Source organism: Petaurus breviceps, unplaced genomic scaffold, assembly GCF_028583685.1.
Source record: "Petaurus breviceps papuanus isolate PSGF00001 unplaced genomic scaffold, PetGlider_PUasm1.0 184, whole genome shotgun sequence".
NCBI classification, from domain to species: domain Eukaryota; kingdom Metazoa; phylum Chordata; class Mammalia; order Diprotodontia; family Petauridae; genus Petaurus; species Petaurus breviceps.
In genome coordinates this window covers 2,456,950-2,473,230 of record NW_027185793.1, presented here as the reverse complement: position 1 = coordinate 2,473,230, position 16,281 = coordinate 2,456,950, and the positions used below count along the sequence as shown (strand labels likewise).

The 16,281-nt window shown below is 38.1% G+C and overlaps 1 long non-coding RNA gene across 1 annotated transcript; it reads right to left on the bottom strand.

The window, feature by feature from the left end:
• Positions 1-1,173: 1,173 nt before the first annotated feature.
• Positions 1,174-7,313, bottom strand: LOC138161240 (uncharacterized). The gene is made up of 3 exons (XR_011168311.1): positions 7,170-7,313; positions 6,353-6,466; positions 1,174-1,471 (listed from the first exon to the last, which is right to left on the bottom strand). It is a non-coding gene; the product is annotated as an uncharacterized lncRNA (long non-coding RNA).
• Between the last annotated feature and the right edge of the window lie 8,968 nt (positions 7,314-16,281).

Sequence of the window (16,281 nt, the reverse complement as noted above, 5' to 3'; positions counted from 1 at the left end):
AGGTTTATCAGATCATATGGAGTGCTATGTCATCTTCGTAGAAATGATAATTGAACCTAGATGATAGAGGTCACATAAAGAGAGTATTATTATAGAAAGACAAGATTACAGGGCCCAAGACTGAGCTTAGCCTGTTATTGTCCATGACAGATCTTTTGTTTCTTTGAGGCTTAAAAAAATAATAATAAAAAAATTAAGAGAAATGAAATTTCTGTTTAGAACTTTTAAAAAAAGATTATGTAAGAAATTCTTGAAAATAAAAGTGATGTAAGAACAAAAATGAAACTGAATGTATGTTAAGCCATGATTTTTTAAAAAGGAAGGGTGGGGGTAAGAAGAGAAAGTGGTTTACACTCAAGTGAAGGACATTTTAACTTAGAGAAACTCAGATGGGGAAACTCAGCAACCTGGGGAATAGACAAAAGTCAAGAACAAAAGATCTGAATATCACTTCTAAAGACCACCACCAAATTCCCCCCCAACCATAATTAATAAAAAAGCATTTATTAGCCATTATAATAGTACTTATTATGTGTTTGACAATGTACTAGGCCTTGAGATACAGAAATGAAAGAAAGAAAGAAAAAAGAAAAGAAAAAGAAACATTCATTGCCCCTACAAAGGAAGAAAGTAGGTTCACATAAAAGCATATACAAAATATCTACAATATAAATATAAGATACCTTTAAGTGGAGATACTAGCAACAACAGGGATCAGGCAGTGAGGATGGGTGGGGAAGGAAGAAAGGAGAGAACTTGGAACTCACAGTTTAAATAAACAAATGTAAAAAAAACTGGTTTTTACACGCAACTGGGAAATAAGATATACAGGCAATGGAATATAGAAATCTATCTTGCCCTACAAGAAAGCAAGGGGGAAGGGGATGGGGGGGGGGCAGGTGATAGAAGGGATGGCAGACTAGGGGAAGGGGTAATCAGAATACATGCCATCTTGGGGAGGGGGGAAGGGGAGATATGGGGAGAATATTTAGAATTCAAAATCTTGTGGAAATGAATGTTGAAAGTTAAAAATAAATGAATTAATTTTAAAAACCTTGTGCACTATCAATTATACATTATTTTGCTAAATAAACCTACCTTAAAAAGGTGAACTGGTACCCCAAAGGGATAGACAGAAGTTTAAGTGGAATAATTCAATTCAAAAAACATTTATTAAGCACCTAATATATATCTGTACACACATATAATACTGGAGGAGGTGTCCAGGAAATAGAAATTAGGAAGGACAATCACTGCCCTCAGGAAGCTGGTCATCTAATAAAAGGATCCAACATGTAGCCCAATGAACATGATCCAAGGATGAAATTGAGACCAAGAGACAAAGAGTCAAATAGCTTCAATGAAATTTGATGAGGGAGAGATCATCTTCAGCTAAGAAGAACTAGGACTTGAAGGAAGAAGATCCACTACATCAAGAGATAAGGAAGCAGGAAGACACTGGAGCCAGCTTCTAAAGAGAGGAAATATTGTTAAGTTTTCCGTGTGCTCATTTACACTATGCAAATTATCAAAAGCTTCAAATTATGTCTTGATTTATTTTTTGTTGATTTCCTTGACTGAAGAAAGTTTTGGAGTGGTGGCTAAGTGGCACAGTGAATAGAGCACCAGCCCGGGAGTCAGGAAGACCTGAGTTCAAATCTGGCCTCAGACACTAAACACTTGCTGGCCGTGTGACCTTGGACAAGTCACTTAACCCCAATTGCCCTTCCTACTCCCCCTCCAAAAAAAAAAAAGTAATGGAAAAATACTTACAATGCAGATTAAACTTAAGTATGTTGCAAATTTTCAAAGAGCTGTTTATTTTATGTTTAACATTTATCAGCACATCTTTAGAAGGAAAAATATATTTCAGGAATGGCCAATAACCTTGCATGTATACTGTGCAGTTTAGCTGGAACAGAGACTTTTGGAAGGAGACTAGTGTAACATAGGGTAGAAATGATATATTGGGAGCAGATTATGAAGGGTTCAAGATAAGACAACTTTAATTTATCCTATAGGAAAGAGGGAGCCATCGAAAGCTTTAGGCAGAGGAGTAACATAATGAGAACATAGGCCTTGGAAAGATTTTTTTTAATCAGTTTTGTGAAAGTCTGAAGTTAGAAGAAACTTGTGACTAGGAACCCAAGTAGGAGGCTGGACTAACTTTGTATACATGCTTTTAAAAAATTGTTTTAGTTTTCAAGATTTACTTCCATAAGAATTTGAGTTTCAAATTTTCTGTCTCTCCGTCTCCTCACCCTTCCCCAAGATGGCATGCAATCTGATATAGGCTCTACTCTCTCAATCTGATATACACTCATGTTAAACCTATTTTCACATTAGTCATGTAAAGAAGTAGAACTAATGGGAGGAACGATGAGAAAGAAGAAACAAAACAAAACAACAAAAGAAAAGGAGAGCAAATAGTATGCTCCCATCTGCATTCAGATTCCAAGGTTTTTCTCTGGGTGTGGATAACATTTTTCATCAAGAGACTTTTGGAGTTTATACATGTCCTTTAGGTACTTAGAATCTTTAATCAAGCCATAGACTCGATGACCTCAAAGTTACCAACTAGTTCTAAATATATGGTCCTATGATCAATGGTGCGTCCAAAGGCACCCATCTAACCCAGGACTCGGGTTATTATAGACTTGTTTCACTGATTCTAATATAGTGCAAGAACAAATGGGTCACCACACACAATAGGGCCATTCAATAATATGGACCAGTGCCCAACATTTAAAAGGAGGGAGTTGTGTCTTCTGGCATAGCTGATTGATTTCTCACCTCTTTTGTCACAGGTGAGGAATCTGGGAGACTTTATCTTGAGACATTGACAAGGTTCCAGAAAAATACAGAAAAGGGGTTCTAGGAAGTAGGAGGGACATGCCTAGAGGAGAGACTGCCTGACACAAGACTAAATACCTCCTTCCCCCCAAAAAGGGGGGGGGTGTTGGAATAGTCCAGGTGCAAGTGAGGAAGGGACATATCAATGTGTGGAGCAGGGAATTTGGGGCAGAAGAATCCATCACATCCCAATTAATCACAGAAATTCCCAAAGAAGGCCCAGAAGGCAATGAGATTAAATCAATAAATAAATTCATAGAGGGTGGAAATTTGATGAAAAAAAGAATATCAGGGGCTGCTAGGTGGTGCAGTGAATAGAGCACCAGCCCTGGAGTCAGGAGTACCTGGGTTCAAATGCAGCCTCAGACACTTAACACTTACTAGCCATGTGACCTTGGGCAATTCACTTAACCCCAATTGCCCCTCCAAAAAAAAAAGAAAGAAAGAAAAGAAAAAAAAAGAATACCAGGAAAACAGGAAAAGTTTCATGAAGGCAGTTTGTGAGCTGAGGCTTGAAGGAAATTAGGAAATCTAATTAGAGGTAAGGTGGTAGTGCATTATAGCTATGAAAGATAACCCAGTGCAAAGACCCAAAAGCAGAGATAGAATTTCCTGTATGAGAAACAGTTTGAAGGTTAGTGTGGCTAGACTAGAGTGTGATAAAGGAAGTAATATAAAATAATCACAGAAAAATAGCTTGGATGTAGGATATGTAGAGCTTTAAATACCCAACAGTCAGTTTTGATCCCAGTGGTGAATAGGAACTACTGGAGATAAAAATCTCTCCTTGGTAATGTGCCAACCACAAAGACAAAAAACTTTAATAAGTTTTAGAGTCCACTACTGTTAACAAAAGGTGAAAAAAAACCTAAATTGCACCACTGACATTACATCCAAGTTCATTCTGAGGATGAAATAAAATTAGTAATCCTTTTACTGATTAAGAAATTAGCTACCAGAATGTGAAATACAAGTAATAATTTTGTATCAAGGAAATTCATTTGATATGGTAGCCTGCAATAAACCATGTCTGCTATTCAAAAATGAAATTTCTGTTTACTCTAGAGGTTTTCCATATGAATAATGTTGAAAAGTTTTAAAAGAAATATCTATTTGGAGTTTTTGAAATACAAAAATTCCTCAGTGTAAAAAGTGATGCAAGAGAAGAAAAGGAAAACTGAAAATACATTCAATGTGATGAAAATAAAAGTAGAAAAAGTGGTTTCCCCTGGAACCAAATGAAGTGGCTGAGTCAGAGAGCAGTAAGCTTAGCAACTGGGTACAGACTGAAGCCAAGATTCAGAGCATGGTGTCAAGTCTGTGAAGTATGAAACCAAACTCTAGATTCGAATTGAAAGGAAGATGTTCACATCCATGCTTAGCCACAATCTAAGGACACTCAGAGACAGGCTCCTACTGGGCTGGGGCACTGCAGTGTATTCAACAGCCCTCTGAGGGTCCTGGGTCAGCGAGTCTCAAAGGGAAATCTATGGGGTTGAAAGGCACCAAGCGAAGACAGGAAGGGTAGAATGCATTCTCTTGTCATTAGATGCTCTAGGGGGCTCAGCAAAGGGTCATTCACATACATCTGATTTAGGGACAAGTTTGGTTTTCTTTTATGTAACAGGCCTGAATCACAGTATCATGAAATGTAAGAACTTAAAGAGACACAAGACATTTCTTCTCATGACCTGTTTTAAGAAAGTATTTCACTCCATAATCATTGCAGATTCTATGCCAAATATTTTTGCAAAACAGTGGAGTGTAACCATTATGTGAAGCTTTTTTAAAAAAAATGTGCTGGTATTACTTGTCTTTTAGTTTCCACCAGTCTCCCACCAATTTTTCACTCATTGAAAACTGTCCTTCCACAGCTCTCTTTCCATGGTGTTCAGTGAACACAATCATTTTCAACTTGAAGCCTGTAGGATAGTTTTTATATTTACCCATAATCAGAAAGAAATGCTTTGCACGCTAATGTATCTCTGGTAAACTGTACAGTTCAGCTAGTGTGGAAAAATGCAAGTCTTACCATATCGCATAACTTAATTATTGCAGTTTCAACCTGTCTGCCCACTTGTACCTACAGCTCTTTATTGGGTTGAGTGACAATGCCATTAGTACTGCAGCACTCTAAACAGACCATGCAAGTTGGCTTTTGGGAATATACTGACAATGCTCTTGTGCTGAGAATTCTAGACTTGGGGCTTGCAATATACCAGAGATAAATACACATTCATATACCAATGGTGAATATATTGCTGCTCTGTTTACCTTTTAAGTGGTATGATGAACAGAACTATACCATGTGAAAACTATGTGATGAAAGGTTATAAATCAATTTTTTGAACTGAAAAAACAGGCAACGATTATGTGCTGAAATATGAATATGTTCTTATGTTTAGTCCAAGAAGAGGGAGATTCAACAGATTCATGGTCTGTTGAAATCCTATCCATCTTGTAAGACTTCACTCAAAGGCCACTTTCTCCATGCTGACATCTTCCTTGCTTTGCTCCCTCTCCTGCAGCACAGAACTGATTGTGATATCTGCCTCCTTTGAATCCCAATAACATTTGATTTGTACCTCTTTTTGTTTCTTTTACAAAGACATGTTCAACTCTTGGGGTTGAATAAATACAAATTATTAGTAATTCCCTGATAGAAAAAAATAATATGATTGATAAAAACAGTTCCTATTTTGGTTCTGTGGTGTTTAAAAAGTTTGAGAGACATAATTTCTGGGTAATTTAATCATTTTATTTATAATGCCAGTATTTTAAATAAATAGCTAGTGGCACTCTTGAATGCCAAAGGCAATCATAGAGGCAGGTTCAGGGCTTATATACCCTTTGGAAAAGGAGTGCTCCTGAGGATGGCAATCAACTCTTATTGGTTAACAATTACTGTGAGATGTACTTCACAAAAAGAAGTGTGGTCACTCCAATGTAGGGCTGAGAGTGACATCATGTCCCTCTTGGACACAGAAAAAATACCTATATGGAGGCCACCCCCAGCCTTGGGCTATCTAGACAAAGAATTTATATCACCCACCCAAGTCTGAGCTAATTGGGTGAAGTAGCAATACTCAGAGTGAGAAGAATGTTAATCCCGTCCCTGAGAGATTGGACAAGGAAATATGACAGAAAAAAAAGCTGAGGTCTCCCCAATTTTAATAATTGGTTAATAATGTAGAGAGAAATAATCACCTATCTCAGTTGGAAGATAGCAGATTAGGTTTAGGTCCTTGGCCCTCAAATGAGGAGTTTGTCAATGTTCTATCCTGCACCTTACTGTCAATCAACAAGCAAGGATTTATTAAGCATTTACAATGTGCTAGTCACTATGCACTTACCCCAACTTTCCCCAAAATACCCTCCATTGGTATCTATAGTGCCTCAAATGGACTTTCCAAGACTATTTTGAGCATCCATTCTCTATGAGTTTTGGAACCTTCTCTATTTTCATATGGAAAATTAAACATTCAAAAAGTAAACTCACCATAGATGTTAATATTTCAGTATTTTTTTTTCAAATTCTAATTGACAATTCATGGGTTTTTTTCCCCTTCAAACATCTCTGTGATGTAACCAAAGTAGAGAACACTAAGGAATCCTTGAAGGAAAAAGAGGAAGTGAAAATTAATATAGCTGTGAGAAGAAAATGACACCACTTTGATTTTAAGCACCGAAGGAATTCCCAATAGAAGCTGAATGAAGGGAATAAAGCTTTATAAACAGAACATCATAAAAATTACTAAAGATGAGACTTTTAACCAATAGATATATAGAGGGTCAACTATGCTCAATGAACTGGGCATGACACTCTGGGGAATATAAAGGTGCATAAAAAAGCAATAGGTCCTGTGCTCATGGAGCTACCAACTTGAATATGAGTGGGATTCACTGAGTGAATCAGTCAAGTTATCTACTCCACATAAAATAGGTGGTGGTGGTGTTCAGTTATGTCTGACTCTTTGTTACCCCCTTTGGGGCTATCTTGGCAAAGATACTGGAGTGGTTTGCCATTTGCTTCTCCAGATAAGGAAACTGAGTAAATAGGGATAAGTGACTTGCCCAGAGTCACACAATAAGAAAATGTCTGAGGTCAGATATGAAATCACAAAGATGAGTCTTCTGACTCCATATCCAGCACTCTATCCACCTTGCCACCTAAATGCCCATTAAAATAAGTGGTAAGATGCCCCAATACCCTAGCAAGGTGAGCACAAGTCTCAACCAATGAATCAGAATCACAGGCTTCAATTTCAATCTCAATTAATCATAAGCTTTAAACTAAGAATGAAAACTTTTCTCACCTTAACTGAATACACAAGAGCACATAAGTTCTCCTTGGACATAACAGAGATTTCTTTGCAGGGTTCCTTGTGGAGCCGTGAATCTATGTCTAATCTGTCTTTGGTTCCCAATGCTGATGCTGCCATCAGCTGATCTGGTAACATGGGTAGGACACCTATGGAGACATGAGAAGTCCAAAATCCTTGGAGTCCTTCAAATAAATCATCCTCTGGCCAAAATTGGGGTGAAGTGGGAGGAGAGGAGCAACCAAGGTTGACATGACTCCTTAGGGGGCATAGCTAAAATGTTTTCTCCTTCTTTGCTATGAGTTGGAATTGAACCTCAGCCAGAAGCTCAAATAACCTTGATCTTCAATCAGTTTGATATTTTATGGAATATGACCAACTTTTCTCAGACAATCAAAATATGATTCCTGAGCAATGTCACTCTAATTACAAGGATTTTTTGTGTTTAGTCTAAAGCAGAGGTTCTTAACCAGAATCTATGAACTTGGTTTTGGAATATATACAACCATATATAATGAGAAGATGAGACTCATTGGAAAAGATCCTGATGTTGGGAAAGAGAAGGCAAAAGGAAAAGGGGATGGCAGATGATGAGATGAGTAGATAATGTCATGTAAATAATGAACATGAACTTGGACAGACTTTGAGAGATAGTGGAGGATAGAAGGGCCTGGCATACAATGGTCCATGAGGTCACAAAGAGTTGAATATGACTGAATGATTGAACAACAACAATAATAATAATGTGTGTGTATTGTCGACTTGAAAGTTTGGTTAAAGGGGACAAACAGGCTAGGTGATATGTAAATTCATATTATTTATTCCCTTAAATTTAGCCAAAGCTAGAGAGCTTGTACATACAAGGAGCCAAAATGTAAGTTCTGACAGTCTGATATAAGAATGACCAGGCTTAAATATGTTTTAGAACAATCCCAACTTAGGGTCTCTATGTCACTCAAATTTATGATCTCCATATGTGTTTAAACATATTATATGTGGGGGGCCAAGTCTAATGGATTCTTGAACTTGTGTCTGAGTACAGAGACTTGTAACTTGCTCCAAGTTCAAGGACTCATTGAGCTATGTCTGAGTCCAGACTTGTTGACTTGTTCGAACCCGGGAGGGTGCAAAGTCCCCTCTGGACAGGTATGCCATATCTTTCTCCAAGAAGAATATTTGGCAATCAGTATCAAGAAATATTGCTGTGTCTCCCACAAGCAGTCTGGGCATGCAGGAAGTGGACTGGTAGTCAAGGTCTTTTTTCTGATATCTATGTTTAGCTGAGTGCATGCATTATAAACTGGTGATCTTGAAGTTCACTGTAAAACTCTCCATGCATAAACAAGAAAGATATATAATCAATGATACTACTCCATTGAAGCAGCATTGTTATCCAAATATGCTCGCCTAGCCCTACTCTTTAATTCACCTACACCATCAATTGCTGGCAATTATAAAAAAGAATTTTCTTCATCGAATAGGTGGTAAATACAATAAAAGGGTTGACAAAGTGTCAATGGAAATTACAACCCAGGATGTGCGTTTTCTTTTTTTTTTAATTAAATTTTATGTTTATTTTTAGTTTACATCATTCATTTCCACAAGATTTTGAGTTACAAATTTTCTGCCCATATTTCCCCTACCCACCACCCCAAAATAGCGATTTCACTGTATACCCCTTCCTCTAATCTGCTCTCTCCTATATCCTCCCCCAACTCCCCCCCCCCTTTGACTTTCCAGTAGGGCAAGATGGATCTCTATACCCCAGTGCCAGTATATTTTATTTCCCAGTTGCATGAAAACAAAAATAATAATATATATTTTAAACATTTTATTTTAAAACTTTGAATTCCAGATTCTTTCCTTCCTCCCTTGTCACCCACCCTTACTGGGAAGATAAGCAGTTCAATATAGGTTGTATATGTGTAGCTACACAGAACATTTCCATAGTGGATATATTGTGAAAGACTGACTATATTTCCCTCCATCTTATCCCATCCCCCACTTGTTCTATTCTCTACTTTGATCCTGATCCTTTTCAAAGGTGTGTGCTACTAACTTCCCTCCCCTGCAACCTGCCCTCCCATTCATCATCCCCCCTCTCATCCCCTTCTCTCCTACTCTCCTGTAGGGTGAGATACCCTATTTAGTGTGTATGTCATTCCATTCCTAAGCCAAATTCAATGGGAGTAAGTTTGACCCATTCCCTTTTGCCTTCCTGTTCTTTCCCTCCATTGTAACCATTTTCCCTTGCCTCTTCTATGAGATAATTTACCTCATTCTCTCTCTCCCCATCTCCTCTCACCATATTCCTCTCTCACCTCTTAATTTCACCTTTTAAGTAGCATCCTGTCCTATTCAATTGGTCCTGTGCCTTCTGTCTATGTATACCTGTACACATATATATACACACTAACATATGTATTCATATACACATATACTCTCCTATATAGACATATATATGTATGTATACATACACATATATATACATTTATATTCCCTTCATCTATTCTCATACTAAGAAAAGTTTCATAAATTACAATTATGTTTTTTTCCATGTAGGAGTGTAAATAGTTCAACTTTGATAAGTTCCTTATGATTTCTTTTCCCTGTTTACTTTCTCATGGTTCTCTTGCTTCTTGTATCTGAATGTCAAATTTTCTATTCAACTCTGATTTTTTTCAGCAAGAATGCTTGAAAGTCCTCTATTCCACTGAATGACCATATTTTCCCCTGAAACATGATACTCAGTTTTGCTGGGTAGGTGACTCTTGGTTTTAATCCCAGCTCCTTTGCCCTCCAGAATATCATATTACAAGCCCTTTGATCCTTCAATGTAGAAGCTGCTAGATCCTGTGTTATCCTAATTGTGTTTCTACAATATTAAAATTGTTTCTTCTTGGCTGCTTATAATATTTTCTCCTTGATCTGGGAGCTCTGGAAGCTGGCTATAATATTCCTAGGAGTTTTCTTTTTGGAATCTTTTTCAAGAGGTCATTGGTGTATTCTTTCAACCTATGTTTTGACCTGTGGTTCTAAAACACCAGGGTAATTTTCCTTGAGAATTTCTTGAAGGTTGATTTCTAGGTTCTTTTTTTGATCATGACTTTCAGGTAGTCTAATAATTCTTAAATTATCTCTCCTGGATCTATTTTCTGGGTCAGTGATTTTTCCAATGAGATATTTCACATTGCCTTCTATTTTTTCATTTGTTTGGATCTGTTTAATTAGCATCTTGATTTCTCATAAAGTCACTAGCTTCTGTTTGTTCCAATCTAATTCTGAAGGAATTCTCTTCAATGAGATTTTGAGATTTTTTTCTATCTGGCAAATTCGGCATTCTTCTCTTCATTGGCTTTTTGAGCCTCTTTTGCATTTGAGTTAGTCTATTTTTAAGGTGTTATTTTCCTCAGTCAGGTTGTTGACTCTCTTTTCATGATTTTCTTGCATCATTCTCATTTCTCTTCCCAATTTTTCCTTCACTTCTCTTATTTGTTTTTCAAAACCCTTCTTAAGCTCCTCTATAACTTGTGACAAGTTCATATTTTTCTTGGAAGCTTTTGGTACAGGGGTTCTGACTTAGTTGTCTTCCTCCTGTTCCATGCTTTAATCCTTTTTGTCCCCCAAATAGGAATCTAAAGTTGGATTGCTGTGCTTGCTTTGTTTCTTTTGCTTGCTCATGTTGCCACTCAATTAGTCGACTTTTGAGCTTTTTGCCACAGTAGAACTCTTCTTCCAGAGAGGAGAGCTTTGTCCCAAATCACTGGGGTTTTCTTAGCTGCTGGAGCTTCTGAGAGTTGGGTGCCCTCTCTGAAGCCCTCACAGACTCTGGCACCTGGTCGCATACCCCAGGACCTCCACTCTAGACAGCAATCCAGATCCAACCAAATTAAAGCAAGAGCGATTACCCCTCAGACTGGTCTCTTGGTCCCCCTACAATCTGCACACCAGAAGCTCTGAAGCAGCCATGCAGTGGTGGCTGCCACTCCTCAGTGTTTCTCCTGCCAGGGCCAGAAGCCAGACTATACACCTGGACCCCCTGCTCCCAAAGTCCACACTGACCTCTCATTTTGCCTTTGGCATTTATGGGTTGATGATTCTGGAAACCACCACAGCTGCTGGTGACCCACTCTCCCAACGTCCCTCTAGGTGTGGCTGGGCGGGGCTGCCCTGGGGCTAAAACCGCGGACTCATGCGGGCCTGGGCTCTGCTCCCAGTGACCTGCAATGGACTATTCCTGTTTCCCTGCCGTGCTGCCTTCGGCAGGAGATTTGTTTCTCTCTGTTACTTTGTGGGTTCTGTAGCCCTAAAGTTTGTTTAGAGTAATTTTCATAGGTATTTGAAGTGGTTGTGAAGGGAGCACATGGAGTTTTCCTGCTTCTATTCCTCCATATTGGCTCTGTCCCCAAGGCTTATTCATTTTCTTTACCATTAACATGCCATAACATTGTATATGTCCCCCAAAAAATTAAGATAAGAAAAAGTCCCATTATTCAAGATAGTGTCTCAGGTTATGGGTCTCATCCTTAATGGCCATAAACAGAGGGAAAAATCTTCTTAAGTCATCCCCATCTGGCCTTGTTGACATAAGAAGAGGTATTCTCTGAATTTACTCAGAGAACAAAGAAGCTGTTAGGTCTGGGCTCTTCTTCTAGCTTATTAGTTCAGGCTCTGGCTCTTATTGGGGGTTCAAATTGATATTAAATTATTATCAGTATGTACATATCTAAATATATATTGCATATACATACTATGTATATATGTATATAATACATACATATAATATATACACTTATTGTATATGCATAATAAATATATTGTATATATTAATATATATTTTGTTGTTGATCATTCATTCATGTCCAACTCTTCATGACCCCATTGACTGTAACACTCCATGTCTTTCTATCCTCCACTATCTTTCAAAGTCTGTCCAAGTTTATGTTCATTGTTTCCATGATACTATCTATCAATGTCATCCTCTGCCATTCCCCTTTACTTTTGCCTTCCATCTTTCCCAACATCAATTCTTTTCCAATGAGTCCCTGTTCTCATTATGTGGCCAAAATATTTAAGTTTCAGCTTCAGTATTTGACCTTCCAGTGAATAGCCCAAATTAATTTCTTTAGGTATTGACTAATTTGACCTCTTTGCCATCCAAGGCACTCTAGAAAATCTTCTCCAGCACCACAATTGTAAAGTACTCGTTCTGTGGCATTCAAATTTTCTTTATAGTTCAACTCTCATGGCCATATATTGGTACATATATGTGGTACATATATTGGTAGCTTTGACCATGCAGACTTTCATCATCAAGGTAATGTCTCTGCTTTTTAGTATGCTGTCCAGATTTGCCATAGCTTTTCTTCTAAGGAGCAAACATCTTTTAATTTCATGGCTGCCATCATTGTCTACAGTGATCTTTGAGCTGAAGAATATAAAACCTGACACTGCTTCCATTTTTTTCTCCCTCTATTTGCCAGGAAGTGATGGGACTAACTGCCAAGATCCTAGCTTTATTTATTTATTTTTTTTACATTAAGCTTCAAACCAGCTTTTAAATTCTCTTCTTTCATCCTCATCAAAAGGCTTCTTAATTCCTCTCCACTTTCTACTGACAGGGTATGCGCTTTGGACCCCTCCCCCTTTGAACTTTCCCATGAGTTCTAGGAACCCAGCCCCTGAACTCCAATCCTTGGCATTTGCCTGAGGTATCTGTGAATAGTCCTTTTAACTGCCCATCCATTTCAGCTCTCTTTGTAGGCACCTGGACCCACCCTAGACTGCCATGCCTTGATTCCATCTATACCCATTCCAGACCAAGGGTCTAACTTGCCCCCATTAGATTGCTCAGATTCATAATATCTGACCAATAACATGACTCAGCAGGAACTTCATCCACCTCAACTATTGTTTTAATAAACCCTGTCTCTGACTGAAAGAAGACTTGAGTCAAATTCTTTGGAGGCAGGTTTTTTGTGTCTTTTGCCTTTGAATTTCAGGGTTCCCAGCATCCATAGATTGCAACACTACCTTCAGAGTGGTATTATTTGCATATCTAAGAGTGTTGATATTTCTCCTGGAAACCTTAATTCCAGCTTTTGATTCATCCACTTTGGCATTTCATATGATGTACTCTGCATGTAAGTTAGATAAATAAGGTGACAATATACAGCCTTATAATACTCCTTTTCCAATATTAAATCAATCAGTTTTTCCATATTCATTTCTAACCATTGCAGTAACTTGCTCAAGGTTACACGGTCAGTTATTCCTGGGTGTGGTGCTAAGTATCGGAGCCCGGATTCGATCCAAGGTCATCCCAACTCTGGGGCCATTGCTCTTACTCACTGTGCCACCTGGCTGCCCCTAAGCAATTGGAGTTAAGTAACTTGCTCAAGGTTACATGGCCAGGTGTTTCTGGGTGGGTGCTAAGTGTCTGAGCCCGGATTTGATCCCAGGTCATCCCGACTCTGGGGCTGGTTCTCTTACTGTGCTACCTGGCCACCCCCTAACCATTGCTTCTTGGCCCTGATACAGGTTCCTCAGGAGACAAGTAAGATGTCTGGTATTCCCATCTCTTTGAGGACTTGCCACATTTCTTGTGATCCATATAGTCAAAGGCTTTGGTATAATCAGTGAAGGTGTTTTTTCTGGAATTCCCTTGCTTTCTCTATAATCCAACTCATGTTGCCAATTTGGCTCTAGTTCCTCTCACTCTGTGAAAACCAGGAGTAATTCTTATAATTCTTGCTTCACATATTGCTAAAGCCTAGCTTGCAGAAACCTTGCTGGCAAGTGAAATGATAGAAATTGTTTAGTAATTTCAACATTTCTTGGCATTGCCCTTCTTTAGGATTGGGGTGTAAATTTGTCTTTTCCAATCCAGTGGACACTATTGTGCTTCCCAAATTTTCTGGCATATCAAGTAAAGCTCTTTAACAGAATTATCTTTTAAGGTTTTAAATAGTTCAGCTGGAATTCCATCACCTCCACTAATACTCCAGGATGTCTAGTTCTAGATAGATAACATACTATATGGTTATCAATGATGTTAAGATCCTTCTTGTCGTATATGCATGTGTATATAGTATGTATTTGTATGTGTATACATACATCTATATGTTGCATTTATATATTACATTAATATATAGAAACACATAAATTGCATTATATATATTCACACACATGTACATACACGTATGAACTACATTTCAATATAACTGGTTTCCAGTTTTGTAATACTACATATTTAATTTTATGCATTTAAAAATATTATTCAGAGGAATTCCTAAACTTTACCAGACTTCCAAAGGAATATGTGACACACAAAAAAAGGTAAGAATTCTTGGTCTAAAACTTATGATAGATTGAAACTGAAACAAATGATAAAGACTGATTGTTTGACTTTTTCTCACCTCAATCAGATATCAGAGTATCTTGTTATTTTAACTGGAGTAGAGTGACTTGACTTAATCAATCAACCCCCCACCCCCCACCCCTTACATGAAGAAATGAGACATCACAGAAAAAAATGAAATAGGTAGTACAAGATCAGTAGAACATTAGCAAAATTCCACTTCAGATAGCCCATTGACAATATTATAGGAAAAATTGAGCTATTACAATTTTAGGGACCCAGGTGATTTCCCAACTATCTGAAGCTGGTCTGATACAGTTCTCTGGCCATCCAAGGAGCAGCACACAGTGTTTACATTTAGATTCTGATGAACCAGGATCCTCTAAGAACAGGACAGACTTTGTCAGCAAAGGGCTTCCTGGCATATCTTGATCTATTCTATTAAATGGTGATACATGGAAACAAGTCCTATCCTTCTTAGGGTAGTATCAGCCCTTGCCTTGAATCTCAGTCCTATTTTTACCTTCCCTATGAAGCCAAGAAATCTACTTCATTGCTTATTCTCTCCACATGGTCATTGATTGGTTCCAGTTTATGACAACAATGTCAGTGACCACAATTTCAAACTTTTACAGAAAGAAGTAGTTCATTGTACAAAGTCCATCATCAGTTAAATATCATTGACACATAATAGGTACTTAATAATATTTGTTGGTTGATTGATTGATAACCATCATGATAGAATCTTACTAAAAGACCTGCACTATCTATTTTTGAACATTATTATCCCTAGCACAGGTCTAACTATGGCATGCCCCCTTCCCCCCATTCAATAAACTCCAGTAGCTTCCTACTCCTTCAATGTTCAAATATAAAATCCTTCATCTGATATTTATAGCTCTTTCCTTGAGTCATTCCAGTTTTCTTTCACTTTACCCACATTCATGAACTCTTAAGATCCAACTACACCAGGTCCACTTGTTGTTCCTCAATCTTGACACTTTATCTCTTGACTTCCTGCCTTTGTACTGGCTGTCCCCCATGCCTAGAATAGAATACTTTGCCCATTCACCTCTGCCCCTTAGCTTCCCTGGCTTCCTTTAATACTCATTTCAAATCTCAGCTTCTGAAGATCTTTCCTAGCCCCCATCCCGACCTTAGAGTCATCTCTCTGAAATGACTTTCCATTTATACCCTGGCTTATTTAATAACAGCTTCTGGTAAGAGAACTATAATGTAAATGGAAGGGCTGTAGATCTTTAACCCGAAAGAAATGGGCTTGGGTACTTAATCCTTTTTCCCCCTCATTACTTTTCATTCTATGGACAGGAAGTAGAGTCTTTAATCTGAGTCAACAGCTCAAGGCACATGGATTCAGGAGTACAGAAATCCAGGCCAAATACCATAGCCAGACCAGCATTGATACCTTGAATAACAAGGGTCCAGGATTCCAATCCAGCAGAAATTTTGGATGTGAGCTTGGTGAAACCAATGCTATGTAGGAACTGATTTAAGTTGTGTGATTTATCCTTTCTCCTAAAGACTGAAGTGGTACCAGGGGATTATGCTCCTAAAGTGTTAGGGAAAGCATTTGTATATTTATTCTTTCTTATATCTGTAAAGTAAATGTCCCTTTGCAAAGGTCAATTGGTGCCAAATGGTTATTGAAAATTGGGTACTAGTTACTTAACATAGTCATGAGAGAGAGAGAGAGAGAGAGAGAGAGAGAGAGAGAGAGAGAGAGAG